The sequence below is a fragment of the Felis catus genome, chromosome A1 (genome assembly GCF_018350175.1).
Source record: "Felis catus isolate Fca126 chromosome A1, F.catus_Fca126_mat1.0, whole genome shotgun sequence".
Lineage (NCBI taxonomy): Eukaryota > Metazoa > Chordata > Mammalia > Carnivora > Felidae > Felis > Felis catus.
Genome location: NC_058368.1, coordinates 195,623,169 through 195,644,848, shown reverse-complemented (window position 1 = coordinate 195,644,848; position 21,680 = coordinate 195,623,169). Strand labels below are relative to the sequence as shown.

General features: G+C 51.2%; 1 protein-coding gene and 1 long non-coding RNA gene across 4 annotated transcripts in view; one reads left to right on the top strand and one right to left on the bottom strand.

Annotated features, from left to right (window-relative positions):
* The window catches only part of TNIP1 (TNFAIP3 interacting protein 1), a 47,296-nt gene extending 41,732 nt beyond the window's left edge, over positions 1-5,564 (bottom strand). For 2 of the 3 annotated variants that reach the window (XM_003981382.5, XM_006927975.5), the window contains exon 1: positions 5,414-5,564. The gene's annotated coding sequence lies outside the window, so the exon portion shown is untranslated. The remainder of the gene's footprint in view (positions 1-5,413) is intronic. The other variant, XM_019810511.3, reaches the window with a different exon arrangement.
* A 143-nt stretch (positions 5,565-5,707) lies between these two features.
* Positions 5,708-21,264, top strand: LOC102902479. Its single transcript, XR_002144751.3, has 3 exons — positions 5,708-6,079; positions 13,859-14,330; positions 16,358-21,264. It is a non-coding gene; the product is annotated as an uncharacterized LOC102902479 (long non-coding RNA).
* The last annotated feature ends 416 nt before the right edge of the window (positions 21,265-21,680 follow it).

Genomic DNA, 21,680 nt, shown 5'->3' with positions numbered 1-21,680 from the left:
GGACCAACTAGGAACCACAGAGCTCCTTGCAGACCTTAAAGTACAACCCCAGCAGAAGCCACAGTGACTAGGAAGGGGACAGCTGGACAGGGGTGAGACCACTCAGATAAGAGCCAAAGATATTTTGAATTTTTTTTTTCAATGTTTATTTATTTTTGGGACAGAGAGAGACAGAGCATGAACGGGGGAGGGGCAGAGAGAGAGGGAGACACAGAATCGGAAACAGGCTCCAGGCTCTGAGCCATCAGCCCAGAGCCTGACGCAGGGCTCGAACTCACGGACCGTGAGATCGTGACCTGGCTGAAGTTGGACGCTTAACCGACTGTGCCACCCAGGCGCCCCAAGAGCCAAAGATATTTTGTTCTAGAAGCAAAGGCTAGAAACTACCTAATGAAGAAGAAAATGAATACACTGGGGCAAGTTCATACCAGGGAATACAATACAGCCATGAAAATGAATGAACTACAGCCAGAGGCACAAACATGAATGGATCTCACGAACACAATATTAGGCAAAACACAATATCAGGCAAAACAATGCATACGGACAGTATGATAACATTTGAATAGCATTTTTAAACATATGAAATTACTACATATTGTTTAACGATGTGTATATGTATAATAAAACTATAGAGAAACGTAAGACAATAAACCCTCAATCAGAACACTCGCTACTTCCATAAAGGGGATGATCAAGGAGAAATTTCAGGTGTACAGGATCTGGATCTCTTAAGCCGGATGGGTGGGTGCCTGGTGTGTGCACATTACCTTCTATGTCTGAAAGATCCCTTCATATTCTCTAAATGTTAGTGTTGCCATGCTTAGACCTCTGTTCTTCTTTCCAGGGGTTGGGGGATGGGGGAACACGTGCAGAGGCAGAAGTGGGGATGGAGGGACCAGCGTTCCTCAGACCACTGATGAAGCTGGCCACGAGGAAGGCACAGGATGGTGGCCTGTCAGTCGGTGGAAAGTGGAGCGAGTACTCTCCAGTGTGGGTGGAGACCAAACCAAAGGCCCCTGACTCATGGGACACCCCCCACGCCCGCCCTAAAAATACCAGCTCTGGCCTCTAAGTATGACTCCTTGGTGACACAACTCCTACAGCACCCCCACCCTCCCCCCCCCCCCACACACATATCTGCCAGGCCACCCGGTTTGTCCACCCTGTAGGTGTTCAAGAACACAGGGAACAGCTTCAGGGTGAGGTCCCTGGGGAGAGAGGAGCTCAGCCCTGCCTGGGGACAAAGAGCCAGCTGTTCCTCAGGCCAGTCATCTGTTCCTTTCAGAAGAGTGACTGTCCTGGGCCAGTCATGGGGAAAAAAACATCAAAAACTTCCTGCAACTAACTGGCCATCGTGGCTGCCAAGGTCTATCTCTGGAGGTTGGGGAGCTCTGCTCCGCAGAACCAACGGAGCTGCTCCCTGCTTCCCTGAGCCTCCCTTTTGGGAACTCTCCAGAGGGTCCCAGACACCCTCCTTTCAAAGACGGACACGGAAAAGAGAAGCAGGCACTTCGGGTAGGCAGGGGTGCAGCAAGGAGGCGTGGGCAGGGTGGACCCAGAAAGGCCCGGCCCAGCAGGAAGAGCCAGAGAGAGGGCAGGCAGCCCGGTCACTGGGGTACAGAGTTTTTAGGGCTGAAAGAGAACATTCTAAGACACCAGCAAGTGGACTGCCTTCATTTTGCAGTAACACCAAAGCCAGCAGAGGAAGAAGACCTGCCCAAGGCTGCCCAGGATGGTGGGGACACAGAGGGGAGGCAGACCTAGGCTTTCTGGGGCTCGCTGGGCACCCTCTTCCCACGCGGAACCATGCCTGCCCTCCCTCAAAGCGGTCGGGTGGGCAATGAGGGAAAAGAAGGTGAGACAGGGGGAACCTGCACCCAGGGCAGGGGGTGCCCACAAAATCAAACCATCCATAACATGGGAAGAGGCTGCCTACAGGCAGCAGTGCTCTCCCTGACCCCGGGGATGGGGTCCAGCTGAGGCTGAAGGACCACCTGCTGGGGTACGAGGTGCTGTTGAGGGACTTCAGGCCAGATGTCTGCTGTGCGCGTGTGTAAGTGTCCACTATTCCAAACAGGGATGGAAAGGCATCTGACACAGAGCAGGGGACGACCCATCCAGACAGGACACAGCATGGTCCACAGGTGGCAGAGGGGTTAAGGCCGGTTATCCCCAAACATGGAGTATTGGACCCTCTCCATCATGTCCTACTGAAATCCCTTCAACATCCTCATGACGATCGTCACTAACAAGGTCAACGGCTAGCACTGACTGATCACTTACCCCAATCGGCCCTGTGCTGTCCCATGAATTCGCAGCACGGGAGAAGACAGCGCTGACCTCAGAGAGCCTTACAGATGAGGAGGCAGGGGCTGCACCCTCTCAGGTGTGCCAAACTCTGAAGCACACGCTCTCCACCAGGGGTTCCCACCGTGCGCCACACCAGGCATGGGCAAGACCCGCTGCCTCGGCCCCTCGGGGTACAGGGACCAGTATGCGTTTAACGAGCCACCCAGGTGCTCCACATGCGTGCTTACAGTTTGCCAGCCCCGCTGCTCTAATCACTTCCCAAGGCTGCCAACAAGGGAGAAACCACCACTTCTCTGCCTGGTAGTCAAGACCTTCAGGGTTTTTCCTGGGCCAGCTGGTCAGCTCCCCCAACCCAGCAAAGCCTTACCCCCAATCCTCTACCCAGTCTACAAGTTCCAGAGGGGCTCAGGCCCCACTCTGCTCTCATCGTCTTCCTAGAGTCTGGCCTTGAAGTCACCTCCCTCCGGAAGCCTCCTGACCACCTGGTGCCCCCAAACTGTCCTGCACTCCAGTGAGACTTATGCCAGGCACTTGGGGGCAACATGCTCAGAGCACATTTCTCTGCATTCCACTGCCAGTTCCTGGACGGCCAAGCTAGTTCCTTATGTACCCAAGCATCATGTTCCTCTGCAAGCACTGGGCACAAGGGTGGTCAGGAAAAGCGTGCTGGCTATCAGAGAGAGAGAAAAGAAAATCCCCTGGGGAGCACGTTCTGGTTCTCCGACTGCCACTGCCACTACCCTTCGGGGACAAGTGTGTTCCCATCTCCCCGCCTGGGTGAAATGCACCATTATTCTAGTTTCTTTTATTCTACGCATCCATTGAACAAACCCAGCAGAGCCTTACCCCAGACACTCGTGTACCAAGAATGCACACGCACTAAAGTGGTTCCTGCTCTCATCCTTCTCTCCCAGGAAAAGAGAAAGACAACAGACAAGTAAGCACTAAAAATTATTATATTCTAGACACTAAGCTCTGTACATATACTTTGTCAGTCGCAAATAAACAAGATTATTTCAGAGCATGATGAATGTATAAAAACATAATAGTAATATGACAGAAAGTGAAAAAAGGGGCTACTTTGCATAGAATGATCAGGGAAGGCCCCTTTAAAGAGGTGACATTTGAGCTGAGACTTGGCAGATAAGGAAGAACCAGCCACGTAAAGAAATGGGGAAAGCTGTTCCAGGCAGAAGGAACAGCACATACAAAGACCTCGAGTCAAGAACAAGCTTGGTGTGTTGGAGGGAAGACAAGCAGGCTGCAGGGGCTAAATTGCAGTGCAAGCAGAAGTAATACCAAGCAGCACTCAGAGACAGAGGCAGACAGACGGCCTCCTACAAATGTGAGGGGCTCAAATGAGGTCGGCCCCATCCAGCCCAGGACATCTGGACCCCAACTCACAGGCAACATTAGGGTTAAGGGTATGAGTCAGACCCCTTAGCTTCCTGGGGCCCCCAAAGACCTGGTGTGGGCATAGGGGCAGGCACCACCCCTCAGCATGAGAGCCTCACGGGTACCCACAGGACACCCCGGGGTGGTGGAAAACAGGGTCACAGAAGTATGTAGAATACAGGACACTCACAACTGCAGCTTCCAGGGGGACATGATCAAGTGCTTCCATGAAGTGCCAGTTCCTGATTACACTGTTTTCCCAGGACACAGAGAGGACAGACACCTTGGTCAGTGGAAAGAGAACAGGGCCATGCTGTTCAAGGCTTACTGGTCTTGGCCAAATCTTAACCTTTTGGGGTCTCGATTCCTCATTTGAAAACTGAGGCTACTATTAGGCACTAGAGCTAATAGCAGTTAGAGCCGTTGAAAAGATTAAATGAGATACTGAAGGTGAAGCACTGTGCCCAGCACACGGTAAGTGTTCATAAATGTACACTGTCATCGTTACTGCCATTGGGTTTTCACTGTCTCAGTTCTCTCTGCTGTAAAATAAGGAGATTAATCACGAGATTCCTGTGAGCTTGTACTAATAAATGTTCTAGCCTCTTAATGCAATATCCGTTGTCAGGAATAAAAAAAAAAAAGAATCCTCTTTCCTGACTTCTCATAAGATGCTGAATTCCCCTCTACCACACCCTGCTGTTTGGAAAATAGATGTTGATTAAATTCTATTTTAATGATACTGTGAAATCAACACGATGCACTGAGAATCCACAGATTTCTCTGTACTGTCATTCTGCAAGGAAGTAGGGATGGATGTTGCTGACTCTTCTGTATCTGGCCCCCCAACCAAAACACAATCTCTCATTCAGTCGCACAAAACTCCCACCCACTTCCATACACACAATTAATGAATGTATAATGCAACCACTTCCATACACACCATCACACACACACACACACACACACACACAAATGTCCTACAGTGGAAAACTCACCCACGGGTAGAAACACATCCAAAATCACTCCCAGAAACTCACTACGGCTACCCTGCAAATGCACACAAATGTTGCTTCCAACAGTGTGCAAAATTCGTTCAAAAGAAACTGAATAGCAGGGACTCTGAAGCCAAAGGCCCGGGTTCAACTCCTGACTTTGCAACTCCCTAGCTGTGTGACCCCAATCTCTAAGTGCCTCGATTCCATAAACTGTAAAACGGGGATAATAATAATACTGATTTTAAGAGGAAATGTGACAATTACGTGAGTTTAAAACACGTTAAAGGTTTAAATCAGCACTTGGAAAGCGCCCAATAACTTCGCCCAATAACTTCTTTTCCTCTTCCTTACATGTGCACACTGCTCCCAAGCTGGTCTCGCACACTGTAAACAGACCCACGCCAGCCCACTGTCCCCTAACCGGAGGCTCTTCACGCCCCGCACATTCGCCTGTACGCTGTTCCCAGACAGCGTTCACCCACGCAGTGCGCAGGCGCGCCCACCGCCCTCCGAGCCCTGCAGGGATTCGCCACGGCCCGACCCCCGCCACCCCGGCCTCACGCGCCGGGGCCCAGAAGCCGAGGAGCCCCGGCCACCAGACCGGGCCTGACCTCCCCCTTCCTCCGTGCCGGGTCACTGCCGATGCCCTGAACGGCCGGGTCCCGGACTCCCTTCCGCCCCACCCTCGCTCCGCCCGGCCGGCTTACCTGAGGGTGGGGGTCTTGGGACACAGCGCCCCGCTCTCCGCGCCCAGCCCCGGGTCCAGGGACAGGTTATGGGCCGCGGCCCGAATCTGGCCCTCAGAACTCCGCGGGCTCCCGGCCGGGGCGGAGGACCGCGCCGGGGACGAGGAAGTGTCGGGGGTTGGGCCACCCTACCCCTGGGAAAGTCCCCGGAGATCGACAGGCCGCTCGCCCAATCGCGCTACGCCGCCGGGGCGGGCCCGCGAGCGCGGGGGTGGGACGAAACGAGGTAAACAGCGGCCGCCCTGGGAGGTCCGGGGCGGAGAGCAGCCGAGCGGCCGCCGGTGCCCACTCCCGCAGGCGCGCCCCTCGGGCTGTGACCTCCCGAGCCTGGGCAGCCCCTCGCGGCAGTCCCCGCGCCGGAAGCCCCGGAGCCCGGGATGAGGCCGGAATTTCAGAGCGGAGAACAACCGCAGAGACCACCCCACCGCTTCCTTGCTGCGGAGGGGCACACGGACCCGAGCGGAGAGGGGACTTGCCAAAAGGCACGTAAGCATCTGGAGCTGAGCCAGAGCTGGAGCTCAGGGCCCCAGAGTTGGGTCCAGGGCGCTCCTGGACAACTTCATAGAGCTCCCACAAATTCGAGGACCCCTAAAGAAGATTGTTTGCATACTTACTGCTCCAGACATTGTAAGCACTTTGCATGCATTAATTACTTGATTTCTTTCGCACGCCCCCCTAGTGAGATGGGTTTTATCCCCTTGTTTACCGTAAATAAATTCACAGGCACAGAGAGGTTAGATGATAGTAAGTGGCTGAACCAAGATTCAAACCCAAGTGGGCAAATCCAGAGCCCGCCTCCCACTGTGCCTACATATAAGTGGGCCAGATCCCCTGAAGAGCTGTGGGATTTCCCAGACCCTTAAGAAGCGGCTTAACGGTGGGAACTCTTTTTTGTTGTTGTTTCTTTTTAAGCCCGTCATTTTATTTAGAAGAGAGTTTTAATTTCAAAAAGTGGAAGGACCTGAACTTGGAATAAAGGACAGCTCTTTTCATGGGGTAAATATAGCTTTATGAAAAATCGATTGCAAAAGACCCTTTTCTCCGCAACTGATGAAAACTTAGTCATTGACAGGCCCTCATCCTCAGAAAGGATTTGGAGAGGTATTTCATACAGGCCCTCATTTTAGGGAAGGAGAGATCTGTCAATCAACTGTGACTGTGTGAACATACACATAAACACACACACGCCTACCCAAATATAGACCCAATCCAAGGAGTCTCCTTTGTAGCTTTGTAAGTTCAGTTACCTCAAAGACGTTTCCAAATTCTGGGATGCTTTAAGTTACTTCGAAAGTGTTATCAAATTCTCCAAACAATATTCTGGTTCATTTTACTTATGAAGATAAGTACTCAGATACTCTGATTTTTAAAGAGGTGGGGGGAGGGAATGCAAAGGCCAAGCGAAGCACCGCTGAGTGTCACCAATGGGGGGTGGGGTACAGGGGGGTTAGAATCTCCAACCCACGGTTTGTAAGCAGCTCTCAGGCATCACCACCACCCATTAGGCTTCCCCAAAATGGTTTTCTTCTTGCTATTTGTCGACACTTCCCAATTTGCCTCCTCCTGGAATGCTGTCTTCCTACTCTCAACTTAAGTCTTCTCATGAACACCGAAATTTACTTTAAAAAATGAAGAGTCGGGGCGCCTGGGTGGCGCAGTCGGTTAAGCGTCCGACTTCAGCCAGGTCACGATCTCGCGCTCCGTGAGTTCGAGCCCCGCGTCAGGCTCTGGGCTGATGGCTCAGAGCCTGGAGCCTGTTTCCGATTCTGTCTCCCTCTCTCTCTGCCCCTCCCCCGTTCATGCTCTGTCTCTCTCTGTCCCCAAAATAAATAAACATTGAAAAAAAAATCTTTAAAAACAAACAAAAAAAACGAAGAGTCTCCAACTATTTGCGTTTTGTTTCCAAACCATTTCAACTGTTTTTGTAAAATATCTGACCTTAAAGAGTTAGACAAATAGTTTCATGCCTTAAAGTGTCTGATGACCCCTAGGTGGACTTGTTGGACAGTGCTCTGGTACTACATAAAAAGGTCATATGATCATTTTTTTGCCTGGTTTCCAATCTTGGGATAGTTTTTCACACTTACAATATGTGAGAAAACTTACCTCTTCAAGGTCATGAGCACACCCATCCTTCCTTTTAAGTCTTAGTTTGAATTCAGAGCATCCCACCACATTAGCCATGGAGACCATTGTTCACAATCCCCTATTTGATAGGTAGGGAAACCGAGACCTCAGTGTGGTAAAGGACTTGTTCAGGGCCACATACATTGAGTGATGCCTTCACGGTTGGAAACCATGACCTTGATTTCCAGTCATGTGTACTCTTTCCACTGTACCATGTTGTTTTCCCAGTATCATGATTTTTCTTACACAAACTCAACATTCATTATGACCATAGGCTATGAATTTAACTAATTGGGTTCTAACCCCTACTCAACCACTTGCTACCTGGGTGGCCTCCCTAAGGCTCAGTCCCTCCCTAAAAAAATGGAGAAAATAATTGTACTTTACCCCTAAGGTGATCATCAAGATAAGTGAGATAATGCAAGTAAAGCCCAAAGCTTGGCACCCAGTAGGCACTCAAGAAATGATAGTGGTAATTTTACAGAAAGCAAAATTGGGGCACCTGGGTGGCTCAGTTGGTTGAGCATCTGACTCAACTTGATTTTGGCTCAGGTCATGACCCCACAGTCATGAGATCGAGCCCCGAGTCAGCTCTGTGCTGAGCAAGGAGTCTGCTTGGGATTCTCTCTCTCCCTCTCTCTCTCTGCCCCTCCCCCACTCATTCTCTCTCCCTCTCTCTATTTCTCCCAAAATAAATAAATAAACATTTTTTAAAGTAAAAAAAAAAAAAAAATGATAGTGGCATCTAAACATGGATTGCCAGCCCTGGACAGAACTTCACTGTTAAACCCAGGAATGCATTCTCCCCAAGTTCCATGTCACCATCCACATCCTCTATGGGACCCTAGCCCCCAGGTGGAGTGGGAAACAGCACCCCTCACCTGGCACCCCCTGCCACCCTCAGATCTAGAAGGAGATGTCCAAGCCGGAAGCTGAGTGACCCAGGCAGCTGGAAACCTCTTGCTCTTCCAGAGTGACAACAACCACGGGCACAAAGCTCTACCTCGGAGGAGAATCAAAGGCCTGTGTTTTATTTTGTTTTGTTTTAAAACATGAAACTTCCCAATCTCCTTCCTGCCACTCCCTACCCTTGCACCACTTCCAGTAAGGCTGCCCCGAAGGAAGATCTAAGCCCACGTTTGAGGGAAACAAAAAACATACCCCCAAACTCACCCATACCTGATTAAGCTCCAAATCAAGTTTCTAAAGAAGAGTGGAGGTAGCATATTAAAAACGTTAAGAGGTAGCATTTATGGAGTGTTTGCTATGTGCTAGGTCTGCACTTTAACATAACAGGGTATCTCCCAGCCACCATGAGGTTATTACCACTGCCATCCCCACTTCACAGATGAAACTGGGGCTTTGAGGTGTTAGATGACTTGTGCAAGGTCTTACACAGCAACAGGTAACTGGAGCCCGAAGATCCAGACTCCTAACCGCTTAACGCTCTTGAGCATTATGCCAGAGGCTTGCCAGCTACTAAGACAGAGCTCAAAATGCCAGTCTTTAAAGGGTTGTTTCGAAAGGATCAGACCCAGCCTTTTTCTCATAGGGATGAAGCTTCTGAGGGCCAGAGAAGGGTAGGAACTTGCTGGAGGTCTTACAGCAAGTCTGTGGTTCACATTCAGGGCTAGGACCCACAGCTCCTGCTCCTAGAGCAGTCCTATTTTCACACACCCCACCGATGGGAAGTGAAGCTTCTAAAACCAACAAACTCGGCCTCACTCTATTAGGTGAGTTTGTGAGTTGGGGTGTTGACTAGAGGTGAATGAAAGTCAAGGTGAGCAGCTAATGAACTAGGAAAAGAGCAATCCTGGGTCTGGGTCCCCTCCTTCCATCCGGGCTCCTGTCTCCATAGCCCAGGGCAATCTTGGGAATATGAAACCCACAGTGGATTCTAGGTGCTTTTTGGTATTGGGTGTGTGCACACGAGAGAGAGATTTTAGTGATAGCTAAATGAGAAATGCACATCGAGCACATGATGTTGACTGAAATTGTCGTAGGTAATCATATTTTTTGGTAAGAAATAAATAAGTGGGCAGTACCTATAGTCTCTGTTTCCCACCCTCGGCCTAAGAAGCGTTTTTAATTCTGTCTACCTCCCAATAACTGCCAGAGGGATGGATAGGATGGCTTTAAGATATCCATAACTTTTCACATTCATTATGCACCTTAAGGTGAACTAAAGCATCTCATATTCATGATTTCCCCCTCCTCCAAGAGCATGCATGCCATGCAAGGGTTAGGGTGTGGGCTCTGGAGTCAGACAGACCTGGGTTTAGGTCCCAGCCCTGCCTTTACACCTCATGATCGCCCTCTGTCTGTTTCCTCACCAATAACCTGAAGTGTAGAGTCTGATGCATAGGGTGGAGAAAGAACGAGATGCCACGGGGCCTGGGGTGAGTTAAAGGCAGCGATGCCCAGGGCCCAGAGCTGAGGATGAACTTGCCCTAGACCTCACAAAGCGTTCTGGGAAGCACCAGGCCTAGAAGGCATTTCTCTTGACTTTTTCTCCAGGGTCTTTCCTGTTTTCCTCTTTCTCCCTCCCAGCTTTTTCCGCTGCGGCCCTGGGCCTTCCAGTCACACTAGGGTTTCTAGGACGCCACTGGCGGAGAGGAAAGAGCCAAGTGACTCTGGGGGAAATTCCCGGCCTCGGAGCATATGTGGCCTAACCAGGCACCTCCCACAGTTCCTGCGAGCCCCAGGCTTCCCCTGGTCCACCTCCTCTCCCTTGGGCCTCCCTGTCAGCATGTCAGGTCAGCATGTCAAGCCAGATCTGGGTTCGGATCCAAGTTTGCTCCTTGTCACCCTCCTAGAAGCGGGGAGAGGCCAGCCAAGCCCATCCCCTGAGGGAGGCAGCCCCATGGGAACCAGACATTTCCTAATCCTGGGAAGCCCTGACAGGGCCCAGAGAGCCATGCTCCTTCAGCCTCACCCCGTGTCCTCTCTCATTCTCCCTCTCCCAGGGTCCCTCCTGCTTCCCCCTCCATTGTTCTCCAGCCCAGAAGCAGCTGTGACAGGGACTTGGTCTCTGCTTCTTGCTCCTCCTAGCAAGGGACTTCCCTGGGCTGGGCCTCTGACCAGCTCTGGAAAATCTGGACTGCTTGGGGTTTAAAGAGGAGGCCGTATCACCACTGCCTGCCAGCTCTCACCCACTCCCAGCGCCTGAGGCCCTCTGTTAAAGGTTCAACCGCAGAAGGGTCCAGCCAGCCCTAGGGAGAAAGTAGGTGAGAGAGCCCTCCAGAGATGCATTTGCCCCAGCGCTAAGGAGGGTCCCAGCCTTCCATCGTGTTCCCAAGGAAGGCAGGGCTAGACTCCCACCTGGTCTCTTCCTACCTCGCTGTAGACCACTAAAGTGCCTGATACACACGCACACACTCACCCTCCAAAGCTCACATTCACACACACATTCGCATAATGACCCAGACACTCCCCAACACAGACATGCTTGTGAACTTGCGCTCAGGCCCATGCATATATACCTCCATGGATCTGACACATGCTCACAAACATGGACACACATTCTCAACACCGACACAAATCCACATTCACACTGGTGAGCCCAATGCCTTTCCTTCAGGGAAGGGTAAGACAAAAAGCGACTTTTCTTCTCCTTCCCTTTGGAAGAACTGGCAGCGACTAGAGAGAAAAACACTGGCTGAGGAGGGGGCAAGAAGAGGGGGACAGGAAGAGGAAATAAGAAATGGAGGGAGAGCAGCAAGAGGAGAATGAGGCCAGGCAAGGAGGCAGAGAGGCCCAGAGCCCAAGCCCTGGGTCGGGTGGGGGGGGGGGGGGGGGAGAGGTTGCTGGCACAGGGGACCAGCCAAACCCAGCTGGCAGGAGAGTAGGAGGCCAGGTGGCTCTTGGCGCAGAGCTGGGGGGTGATCTGGTGGCCCCGGCACCCTTGTGCAGTGAGCCCTCACCCCTGTCCTGGCTCATGGACACCCAGGCTGGGTCACTCACCTGGGGCAGGAGAAGACGAGGGTGGGTGCAGCGGGGGCTGCCGCCCTGTGAAGGCTTCTCTGCTCGCTGTGCTTCTGCAGGAAGGAGGGCTGGGCTGGGTTGACTTTTAGGCAGGAGGGGAATTCCCCGAGACGGAGGAGCCAGCCGCCAGGCAGCCCCACAAGGCCCAGCTGAGGCCCCATCCTGCCCCCTGGCAGAGCACAGGGCCCTTCTTTGTCGGCTCCCCACCTGTCGCTTCCCAGACTGGCTATCACTTGCCAAGCATTCCAGGGAGGGGAGGGAGTTCTGGGGAGGAGCTGGGGGCCTGATGATTCTGTGGCTGGACCAGGAACTGGCAGGGGGTCAGGGGCGACCTGGTCTGCCCACCTACCCCACCCCTGGGTTCTCCCTTGGACTGCTAATTCCTCCTTTGCCTGAGGTGGGGGATTCCAGCCCCCAAGGGCCTCAGGAAACCTCCAGATGCCCAGCCCACTTTTTCCTCCCCCCCTCCCATTCCTTTTCCGTCTGTTTCCATTCATTGTCTGTGGACTCTCCACAGGGAAGGAAAAGCTCACTCCTTCCCTCTGTGCTGGGTCTCATTTCGATGTCAAGTGGGGCCTTAGGGACCTACCCACCACGGAGCAGCCCAGCTCTACACTAACCAGATCGTTCTCCTGAGCCTCACTTCCCCATCCGGAGCCTCAGTGATCCCCTGCTGTAAAATGGGGGTAATGAGTCCTGCTGGGCCTGCCTCCTGTGAAGGTAACTGAAATAAAATGGTTTGCTGACATCCTTGGTAAACTCTCAAGTACTTTGCAAACATAAGATCTCAGTTCATTATCCACTGAAAAGATGCTTTCAGAGGGGATGGGTTGGCTCTGGATCATTTCAGGTTTCTTGGTCACTTCAGGTTCCAGAGTTTCTTTATTCTTAACAGCAACATTATAGACCACTGAGGATACAAGAATGGACCAGTCAGACCCACTTCCTGCCTACTCAGAGGTCACAGACTCTGGGGCTGCCCTGTCCAGTACAGTAGCTGTTAGCCATACATGGCTATTTGAATATAAATTGGTTAAAATTAAGTAAGTTAATAACTCAGTTCCTCAGGAGCACTAGCCACATTTCAGACACTCAGCAGCCAGCCACATGTGGCTATCACGGTAGACTGCACATGTATAGAACATTTCCATCATCACAGAAAGTTCTATCAGATAGCATTGCTCTGGGGGCTGGAGGCTGATAGATCATTATAACAAAGTGTGGTAGAGCTGTGTTTTGGCAGGAGAAATACAGGGAACTACAGGAGCCTGGACAGGGGAGCATCTAGTCAGGATTGGGGGATCTGGGACGTCTTCCTGGAGGAAGTGACATGTCAGCTGAGGCCTGAAAATGGCCAAAGCGAGAGCACAAGGAAGGGTGTTCTTAGGAAAGGGAATAGAATATGCAAAGAGAGAATACATTCAGGGAACTGAAAATTGTTCACTCTGAGTGGAGCATGGAGTTTGAAGCAGGCAAGGGGGAAGTAACAGAGTTGGGCCTGGAGAAATAAACAGGGCCAAGTCACATGGGGCCACGTTCAGCCTGAGCAGGGGGATGAGAAATGGAGGGTAGGGGGTGAGGGAGGGAGAGAGTCCACTGAATCCAGTTTTCTGCTGCTTCTGTGTTCCTCGGATTGGAATCCCATGGGGAATGCTAGGGGCACCTCCTGGCCCAACAGCCTCACTTTACAGATAAGGAAGTGAAGGCCAGACAGGGGAAGTGACTTTCCAAGTGAGTAAATGAAGGGACTTCCTGACTCCTAGTTTAGTGCCGTTTCCCACACTGCACTCAGTCCCTTGGTCTCACTGGCCACTTTTTAAGTGTTCAACAGCCACATGTGGCCAAGTGGCTACCACACCAGACTGTGCAGATGTTTCCATCATCACAGAAAGTTCCATAGGACGAATAACACCAATCCCTGAGCTAGACCAGGTGCAAAGGATAATACACACTCCTGCACATAGGCCCTTTTCTCTGCAGGGAGTAAGAATACACTTCACATCGAGGCTGTCAGATGCTCCCCTCTCTGTCTTCTGATACCAACTTGCAGGGCCTCCCTCACCTATGTCCCCAACTGGGACTTAGGATGGTGGCAGGACTCAGCATCAGAGAGAGAGATCGTGTCCCTGGCTCCCTTTGAGAAGCCTCCTGGTGACCTGTGACCAGCCATCTGGGTCAGCCAGAGCCTTCTGTGAAATTGAGGACTGTCCCTTCCTCATCGGTATTGTGTGTCATTCAGCCCTGACATTCCTGGATTGCAGTGTTCCCTCTAAACATGATATTTTCTCTCCACAGGCCACAATAGTCATAGATCCTCTGTGAGTTCACAAAGCCTTGCTTGGACCGGTTCCTGCTCATGGCGTCATAAATGGTGGCAGGACCTCGAAGGGCTAAGGAGGCTCAAGGAGGTAGACCCATATGAACTAGAATCTTCAGTTAGGAACATGGCTTGCACATCCTGGGGGAAGATGAGCTCTGGGCTCTCCTTACTGGAATGCTGAACACACTTAACTTCCCCTGTCTTCTCTCTCACCTCTTCTTTGTCCAGCCACGGATTTTCTGAAATTGCCTTCTTTGTTCAGGCCACGGGAAGAACATCAAGAAAGAAGAGGCCCTTGGACTGGGCATTAGCGGAGCTAAGTTTGAGTCCTGGCTCTGCTGTGTGGCTCTGGGCAAGTCCCTTCCCTTCTCTGATACTCAGCTTCCCCTTCTAGACTGTGAAGGAATCAGACAAGATGATCACTAAGGGACCTTCCATTTTGACACCGTAAGGAAGTCCAAAAGTTCAGAGAAAGGAGAAATCAGGGCTGGCCAAGATGATCAGGAAATAATAACACTAATAGCTAATATTTAAGATGAACATGTACCTGACCTGATGCTAAAGGCTCTGAAGTAGACTGTTTTCATGCATTCCTCATCAGAACCCTGTGAGATTGGTACCACTGTGTTTTGGATGAGGAAACTCAGCTTCATAGTGGTTTAAGCCAACAGCTAACACATGGCACAGCTGGAGTTCAAACTCAGGTCATATCTGCAGAGGTCACCTGAAGGGGACAAGGCCTGTGCCAGACCTCAAAAGATGGGTGAAATTTGCATATGCACAGGCCCCTCTCCTTTGATACCTAATCACCTAATCCCACCTCTCTAACCCTGACGTCTCTGGTCTTATTGGTGTTGTGGGAACAGCACTGGGCCAGTCTCACAATAGTCAGTCGATATTTATTTAGCAAATGCTAAATTTGACTCCTTGGGTTTCCTGATTGACCAGGTCTGTTGAATGCTCCTCAAGAATGGGAAATCCTTGTACCATTGGGACCTAGCCCAGGACTCTGGGCCGACCCCTGGGTCCCACCACAGACCTAAGAAATCATATTCTCTGGGGACAGGGTCCTAGTGGCAGCATTTTTAGTAAGCTCCCAGGGGTTATCTCAGTACTTAGTAGTTTGAAAGGTCGAAGATCCCTAACTGGGTCTTCTAACTCCAAAGTAAGAATTATCTGCTCATAGAAAGGCAGCCAAGAACTCACTGTCACAGACCAGTGGGACTAGCCTGCCAATACTTCTCTGGGTCACCCATGTAACAAATCCGTGACTTTTGCAAAAAAAAAAAAAAAAAGAAAAAATTTAATAAATTTTTAAAAGTTTTTTTTTATTGTTTTGGTTTTGTTTTTTACTTATTTTTGAGAGAGAGCAAGAGAGAGCGAACATGGGAGGGGCAGAGACAGAGAGGGTGAGAGAGAGAATCCTAAGCAGGCTCCATACTGTCAGTGTGGAACCTGATGTGGGGCTTGCACTCAGAAACTGTGAGATCATGACCTGAGCCGAAATCAAGAGTCGGACGCTTAACTGACTGAGCCACCCAGGTGCCCCCCAAAATACTTTGAGTCTATAAGCTTCCACTAGGTGCCAGGACCACTACTAACCCTGTATGACCTGAGCAGCAATTTCTTCTCTCTGTCCTTTATATTCCTCATCTGTGAAAGGGAGTCAATTCTTTTTGTCCATGCATAATCCTGGGAATACCTGTGTGCATAGAAGAAATGCCCATTAAGATAATTTCAGGGGCACCTGGGTGGCTCAGTTGGTTGAGCGTCCAACTTCAGCTCAGGTCATGATCTCGCGTTCTTGGGTTTGAGCCCAGGGTCGGGCTCTGTGCTGACAGCTCAGAGCCTGGGGCCTTCTTCGATTTTGTCTCACCCTCTCTCTGCCCCTCCCCTGCTCACGCTCTGTCTCTCTCTCAAAAAATTAAAACTAAATAAATAGATAGGATAATTTCATAAAGAATATCATAGGTCAGGGGTTCATCAACTTTAGCATCTGCCAGATTTGGTCTTGGGTAGGGCCTTAGATCAGTGGCTCTCGATCCTGGCTGGACATTAGAATCACCTGAAGAGCTTTGTAAAAATACAGATGCTCGGGGCACCTGGGTTGCTCAGTTGAGCGTCTGACTCTTGATTTCAGCTCAGGTCATGATCCCAGGGTCTTGGGATCGAGCCCCTAGTCAGGCTCTGTGCTGGGTATGGAGCCTGCTTGAGATTTGCTCCCTCTGCTCCTCTCCCCTGCTTGCGCTCTCTCTAAAATAAAAAATTTTAAATGCATTAAAAAAACACAGATGCCCAGGCCCTACTCCAGACTAATTATATCAGAATCTTGGGTGGGGGGTGGCCTGGGACTGGTATTTAAAAGCTCCCTAGGTGATTCAAAGTTGTGACTCCCTCTCTCAAAGCTGCCTTTCTAAGAGTTGGTTCTGATGCAGGTTGTCCCAGGACCTCATTGTTCCCCCTTTTTGTTCCAGGGAAAGTGCCTTCTCGGTACCAGGGTCAGAGACCAAGAGGACAACTGATCTTAGAATCTGGAGAAAAGGGAGCTCTGTTCTACTTTTTGTGGTCACACGGCATTCTACATAGTGGATGTGAAAGGAAAAATTAAACCTCAAACCAAGTCGCTCCGAGGAGACGAGGTACATGTTGATTCTGTCGGCATCTGGAAAGTGGGATTCGGGAATGCATTTTGCAAAATTGTGCTTTCCAAGGAAAGGAAAGAAAAACAGATATAGGGCAGTATGTTGCAAGGTTCTTGTCAAAGGAAGAAGATCCAAGGACGAATGTTGCAAGACTGTGCTGCTAAAGGAAGTGGCTTCTTAGCTCATTTGATCTGGAACAAAGCTTACAGATTATCTTGGCCACTCCCCTGGCTGGACAGAAGGGGAAACTAAGGCTCTGGGAGGGGAAGGCCTGTTCCCAAGGCCAGGCTGGGAGTTCCTGACAAGCTGGCGTAACTAGGCTTCTCAACCACCTCCTGCCTGCTGCCTTTCTTCTAGCCCTCGAGCACGGGTCACGATCACTTCTGATTTTGCTCCAGGCCCCTAGCCCACCCTCCACCCTCACATTCTCTTGGACAGCATCCCCGGTCACAAGATAGGACTCAATCTGGGAACTTGGATCTCCACCTGCCAGATACCAGGGGCCAAAGCCAGTAAGAGGCTGGGGCGAGCTGGAGAGGAAGGAGCTGAGTCTGATGATGTGGCCTGACCTCAGAAAGGAAGCCTGGTCACCAGGGGGAATTTCCCCGGGGTGAGGTCTCATGTCTATGCAAATGATGCACTCCAATTAACCTGGACCCCAGAACGGGAGAGGGGCAAAGGGAGACAGCACTATGCTAGGCTCCTCCTGTGCTGCGTCTCATCTTGTCCCCAGAACAGCCACCTAGGTAGGAAAGCGGGGGGTGTGGCGGGTGGGGGGGGGCCTGAGGCCCAGTGAAGGGAAGGCAGGTCTGCCCCAGAGAACGCAGTGCACCCCCAAGGGGACACCAGGCCTTGGAGAGCAATGCCGAGGGTGGAGTTGGAGCCGCTGCTGTTGCCGCTGACCAGAGTGACAGTGACAAGGCTCGAGTGGGAGAAGCCTAGCAAAGTTTCATTTTGGGTTTCCATCTCACTCACCTGGGGACTTTTGTCCTGGGGACAGCTAAAAGGCAAGCGGAGACGTAGGGACCCTGACTCCGCTTGGGCAAATCCCTGCACTCAGGTTTTCCAAAGCCCGAAGGTGGGGTGTGCAGCAGTGGCACTGTTAACCCTTTCACCGCCAGCTTCTAGAACACTCCTTGAAAAGTGGACCGAGTCGGGACGGGGGCTGTTGACAGCAAATCTCTCCCTCCTGCCTCTTTACATTTCACTCAGTTGAGCCTCACTACTCCACAAAGACTTCCCTGGGGATTTCGTTCCTCTCAAAGGCGGATCCCGCTTACTGCCTGGTTCTCCAAGGAGCTGGTCTTGCCTCCCCCAGAGCAGGGCTGCAAACAGGAGCAGAGCTCAAGTCCAGAGCATTTGGGCGCAAAGTCTGCTCTCCACAGAGCCTGGTTGTTTGTTCTGCTGTCGAAGAACATACCCGAGAGCAGGCAGGTCAGTGATTCCCAGAGTTGTGTGCCACACACTAAGGCTGTGTGCCAAGGAAAGTATGAGTGCATACGTGCTCTGGTGAGCGCGTGTGAAAGGCGAGTCTAGGTACTTGTGTGAGGAGTTTCGTGTAGTACGCATATGGACAACAGTATCCGTATTTCTGAGCGGCGTATTTGTGGGCCTAATCATTTTATCTTCCCGTGTGGTCCACAGTGTGCATTTCTGTGTGTGTGTTACCAGCAGTGTGCTTCTGATTCTGGGATATACATGGTGTGTCCCCATGGGTATGGCTGGCAGTGATGTGGAATTCTGTGTGTGTGATAAATGGGATTTGGGGGCTTTGAGTGGACACCAGCCGTGTGGGAGAACAGAAATCACTAGCCCAGCACAGACTTGGGATCTCTAGATCCATTCCCCACCCTCCCTGCTCACCTATCAGGCCCTCCCAGCCCCACCCATGGCTATCTCCAGGTCAAGGTCCAAGGCCATCCCAGTGAGGTAGCCACTAGGTGGTTCTGGCTGCAGCTGGCAGCACACTAGGCAGATGGGGGTAGCTGAGAGGGAGGGGTGAGACCGTCCCACAGAAGGAAATGCATGTTCTGCAAACTGCTACAACAGCTGGCCCAGGGGAAGGGGCCATTGCCAGACAGCTCCCGTATGGCTTCTCCAGTTCTCACCTGAGAGGTGGGCAGTGAGATGGCCTGCACTGGAGGTCTCCGGCCTCACATGCTGCTTTTAAAAGCACCTGCTGCCTCTGGGCTCCCGGGTAATGACATAACCTCTGGCTTTGTATCTCCCTCCCTCTCTAATCCCCCATGGCAGATTGGGCAGTTTACTTGGTTTCTCACACCACCATGTTTTTCTTAAGGCTCTTTTCTCCATGTCTGCTTTCCTGCCCTGGCTCCTGTCCTCATCCTTCTATATCGGAGGAACACTGCAAGCCAGTCCAATGGTCTCCCAGCCCGTTTCCTTCTTCACACTGGCCACAGAGATGTCTTTCTAAAGGACATCTCTACTCCTGTCCCTTGCACCTTTGGGGCTGGCCAAGGCCTGGAGGGTAAGGTCCACACTTTAGCCTGGACTCCCCTTCTGGGTTCTTCTCCTTTATGAAATGGAACCTAGCCTACTTATTAATACCAAAGAGCTGATATTTATTGAGTTCTTATTATGTCCCAGATAGTGTGCTCAGAGATGTGCATGCATTGGCTTCTTTGATTCACAACAACCTTGTGAAATAGCGACCTTTGTCATTCCCATTTTACAGATGAGGAAATCAAGGCATAGGGAGGCCAAGTGACTTATCTACTTCTAAGTGGCTGACTGGGATTCGATCCAGCCAGCCTGCCTGCCTCCATAGGTTAACCTCTGAGTAGAGGGCTCAGTTAAGAACTAGAATTTCCTGCTTGCCTAACTCAACTGTAAAGTGAGGAAGTCTGCCTGGGGAAACCTGAGGTCTAAGAGGCCTGTTAGAACACCGATGTGCTGCTTTTGGGTTCTGAAATTCGGGTTGGGCAACTTGACACTTCTCCCTCCCATTCTCAGCTCAGCCTGGCTTCCGTAACCAAGAGGAGGAAGACCTGTGAGTAGTGAGCAGAACAGGAATCAGGAGACCCAGGTGCTAACCCCAGATCTAGCCTTTAGTAAGACCATGGTCACTGGGTCTTGATTTTTGATCCTGAAACAAGAGCATTGGTTTGGATGAGCTGCAAGACCATTTCCAGCTCAATCCACATGTGTCCTGTACCTTCAGGCAGTTTGACCGCTTGGACCCTTGGTTTCCTCATTAGAATAAGGGTGATCACCCTTGCCCTCCTCCCGAGGGATTACCCATTATTCTCAGCAAAGCTGGGGCACAGTAAACACCAGGGGGTTCCAGATAGCCAGCAGTTCCCACACCGCTGTCCAACAGCTGGAAATGTAGCCGTGGCAGTTCTCAAATAGCGGCTCTCTGCTCGGGTTAGAAGGGCAACCGCCTTCCGGCCAGTCACTTCAGATGTTTCCCTGTGGCCCCAAAGAGCGAGGTTGGAGCTTCCCAGTCTGGAGGTTCTGAGAAGGGTTCACTCTGAACGGAAAATGCAGGGCTGGAGGCAGGAGGCCGGGCGAAGAGCAAGAGGCGGAGCTGGGGAGAGGCTGAGAGAGAAGCCCCGTGGCAGAAGGGGGAAGAAGGAAGACAGTGGGAGAAGACACGGGCGGGGGTCCAAGAGCACCAGATGGGGCAGGACTGCAGGGTTCCAGTTCTGCCCGCCGCAGAAACGCTAAGTGCCCTTGGGACAGTTGTCTGTGAGAGGGAGAGGGAGGTGAGACTTTCCGAGGGCCCCTTCCACACTTAGAACATCACCACCATCCTCCTTTTCTCCCATTTTGAGACAGCAGTGGTTTGGGCTTCTGCTTTCTCTTTCCTTTTAGTTTTAATTTAGTCCCCCGCCACTTCTCTCCATTGAACTTTGGCCACAGAAGCAATCTCCGGTGTCATTTAACAGCGTATTTTGGAGTAAGCTGGGTGACAGGGACACTCAAATGTCCGCTCTCAAGGATTAGGAGGCAACAGTCTTAAGTTTTGATATCTTTAGTATCCACCACATATGGCACAGCATACAAGAGGCATTCCAGAAGTGTAAGCTGCAAGAGTGAATGAATGAACGAACGAATGAATGAATGAAGTGCAGGGATTCTGAATAGTGGCTGCTGCCTCCTCTGCCACAGCTCCAAGGGAAAAAAAAATGTGATTTGCTCTGCAGGCACCTGAGTCTTAAGTGGGATTGTTGCTTTAGCCTTCCAACTGGCCACCCTTCCCTCACACGGTTGGTTTTTCTCAAGTGTGTGGCTAGATGCATACCTTCCCTCTAAGAACCTCCAAAGGCTCCCCTGTGGTGTGAGATAAAATCCTGACATTCCCCCATAGTTGGGTGCACACTCCCATTTCTAATGCCGTCTGCCTCATCCCACAAGCCCTAAGGGTCTCCCTCCTACTAGAGACCAATCCCAGAATGCAACCCACCTTAACTGAAAAGCAAGTGAAAATTGCACCTTGAGGAAATACAACAGTATTTCCTCGCAAGTACATTGCGAGTGATCAGTTTCAGCTATCCTCATTCCTGGTTTCTGGGAATTCGAGACATTCCTGGCCTGTGTGTTCCCCTTGGCCTCAGGGGGCCTCCCCCTTCTATTCCCTCCGATTCCATCACTCGTTCCTTGCCACTCCCAGAACTGTTCTTCCCTCGGCACATGTTTTTAAGGTGCTTTCATGTTTGTTTTTGGGTGCCTCTGTGATCTGCAGTTGACTTGATAGCAGAGTCAGAAAACATCTTGGGATCCACTTATCAGCCTCCTACAACGGGGCCTGGCTCTGGGCAGGTGGTGCCTGACAGTTGACTCCGGGCAAGGCAGGCCCCTGCCGAGTACTTCCCTGCATTACCTCATTTCCTCCTCAAAGGCTAAGAGATGGGTGGAACTGGACGCCCTGTTCTCTAGATGAGGAAACTGAGGCTCAGAAATGCCATGCTCACGGTCAGTTAGCGGCAAGGGCCTGAGTCCACAGCTTTTAACCACTTTGTTAATTTGTCTTTTGATAATAGTTGCAGTAAGTTGGGTAAATACCCAAAAAAGCTCTCAGCTGACTCTCCTGGGATGTGGGTTCCCAGCCTGGTGGAGGGAAGAAAGTGGAGGACAGAACAAGATAAACCATCTTGCTTTCAGCCTCATTATGGCAGAGATGAAGATAGGA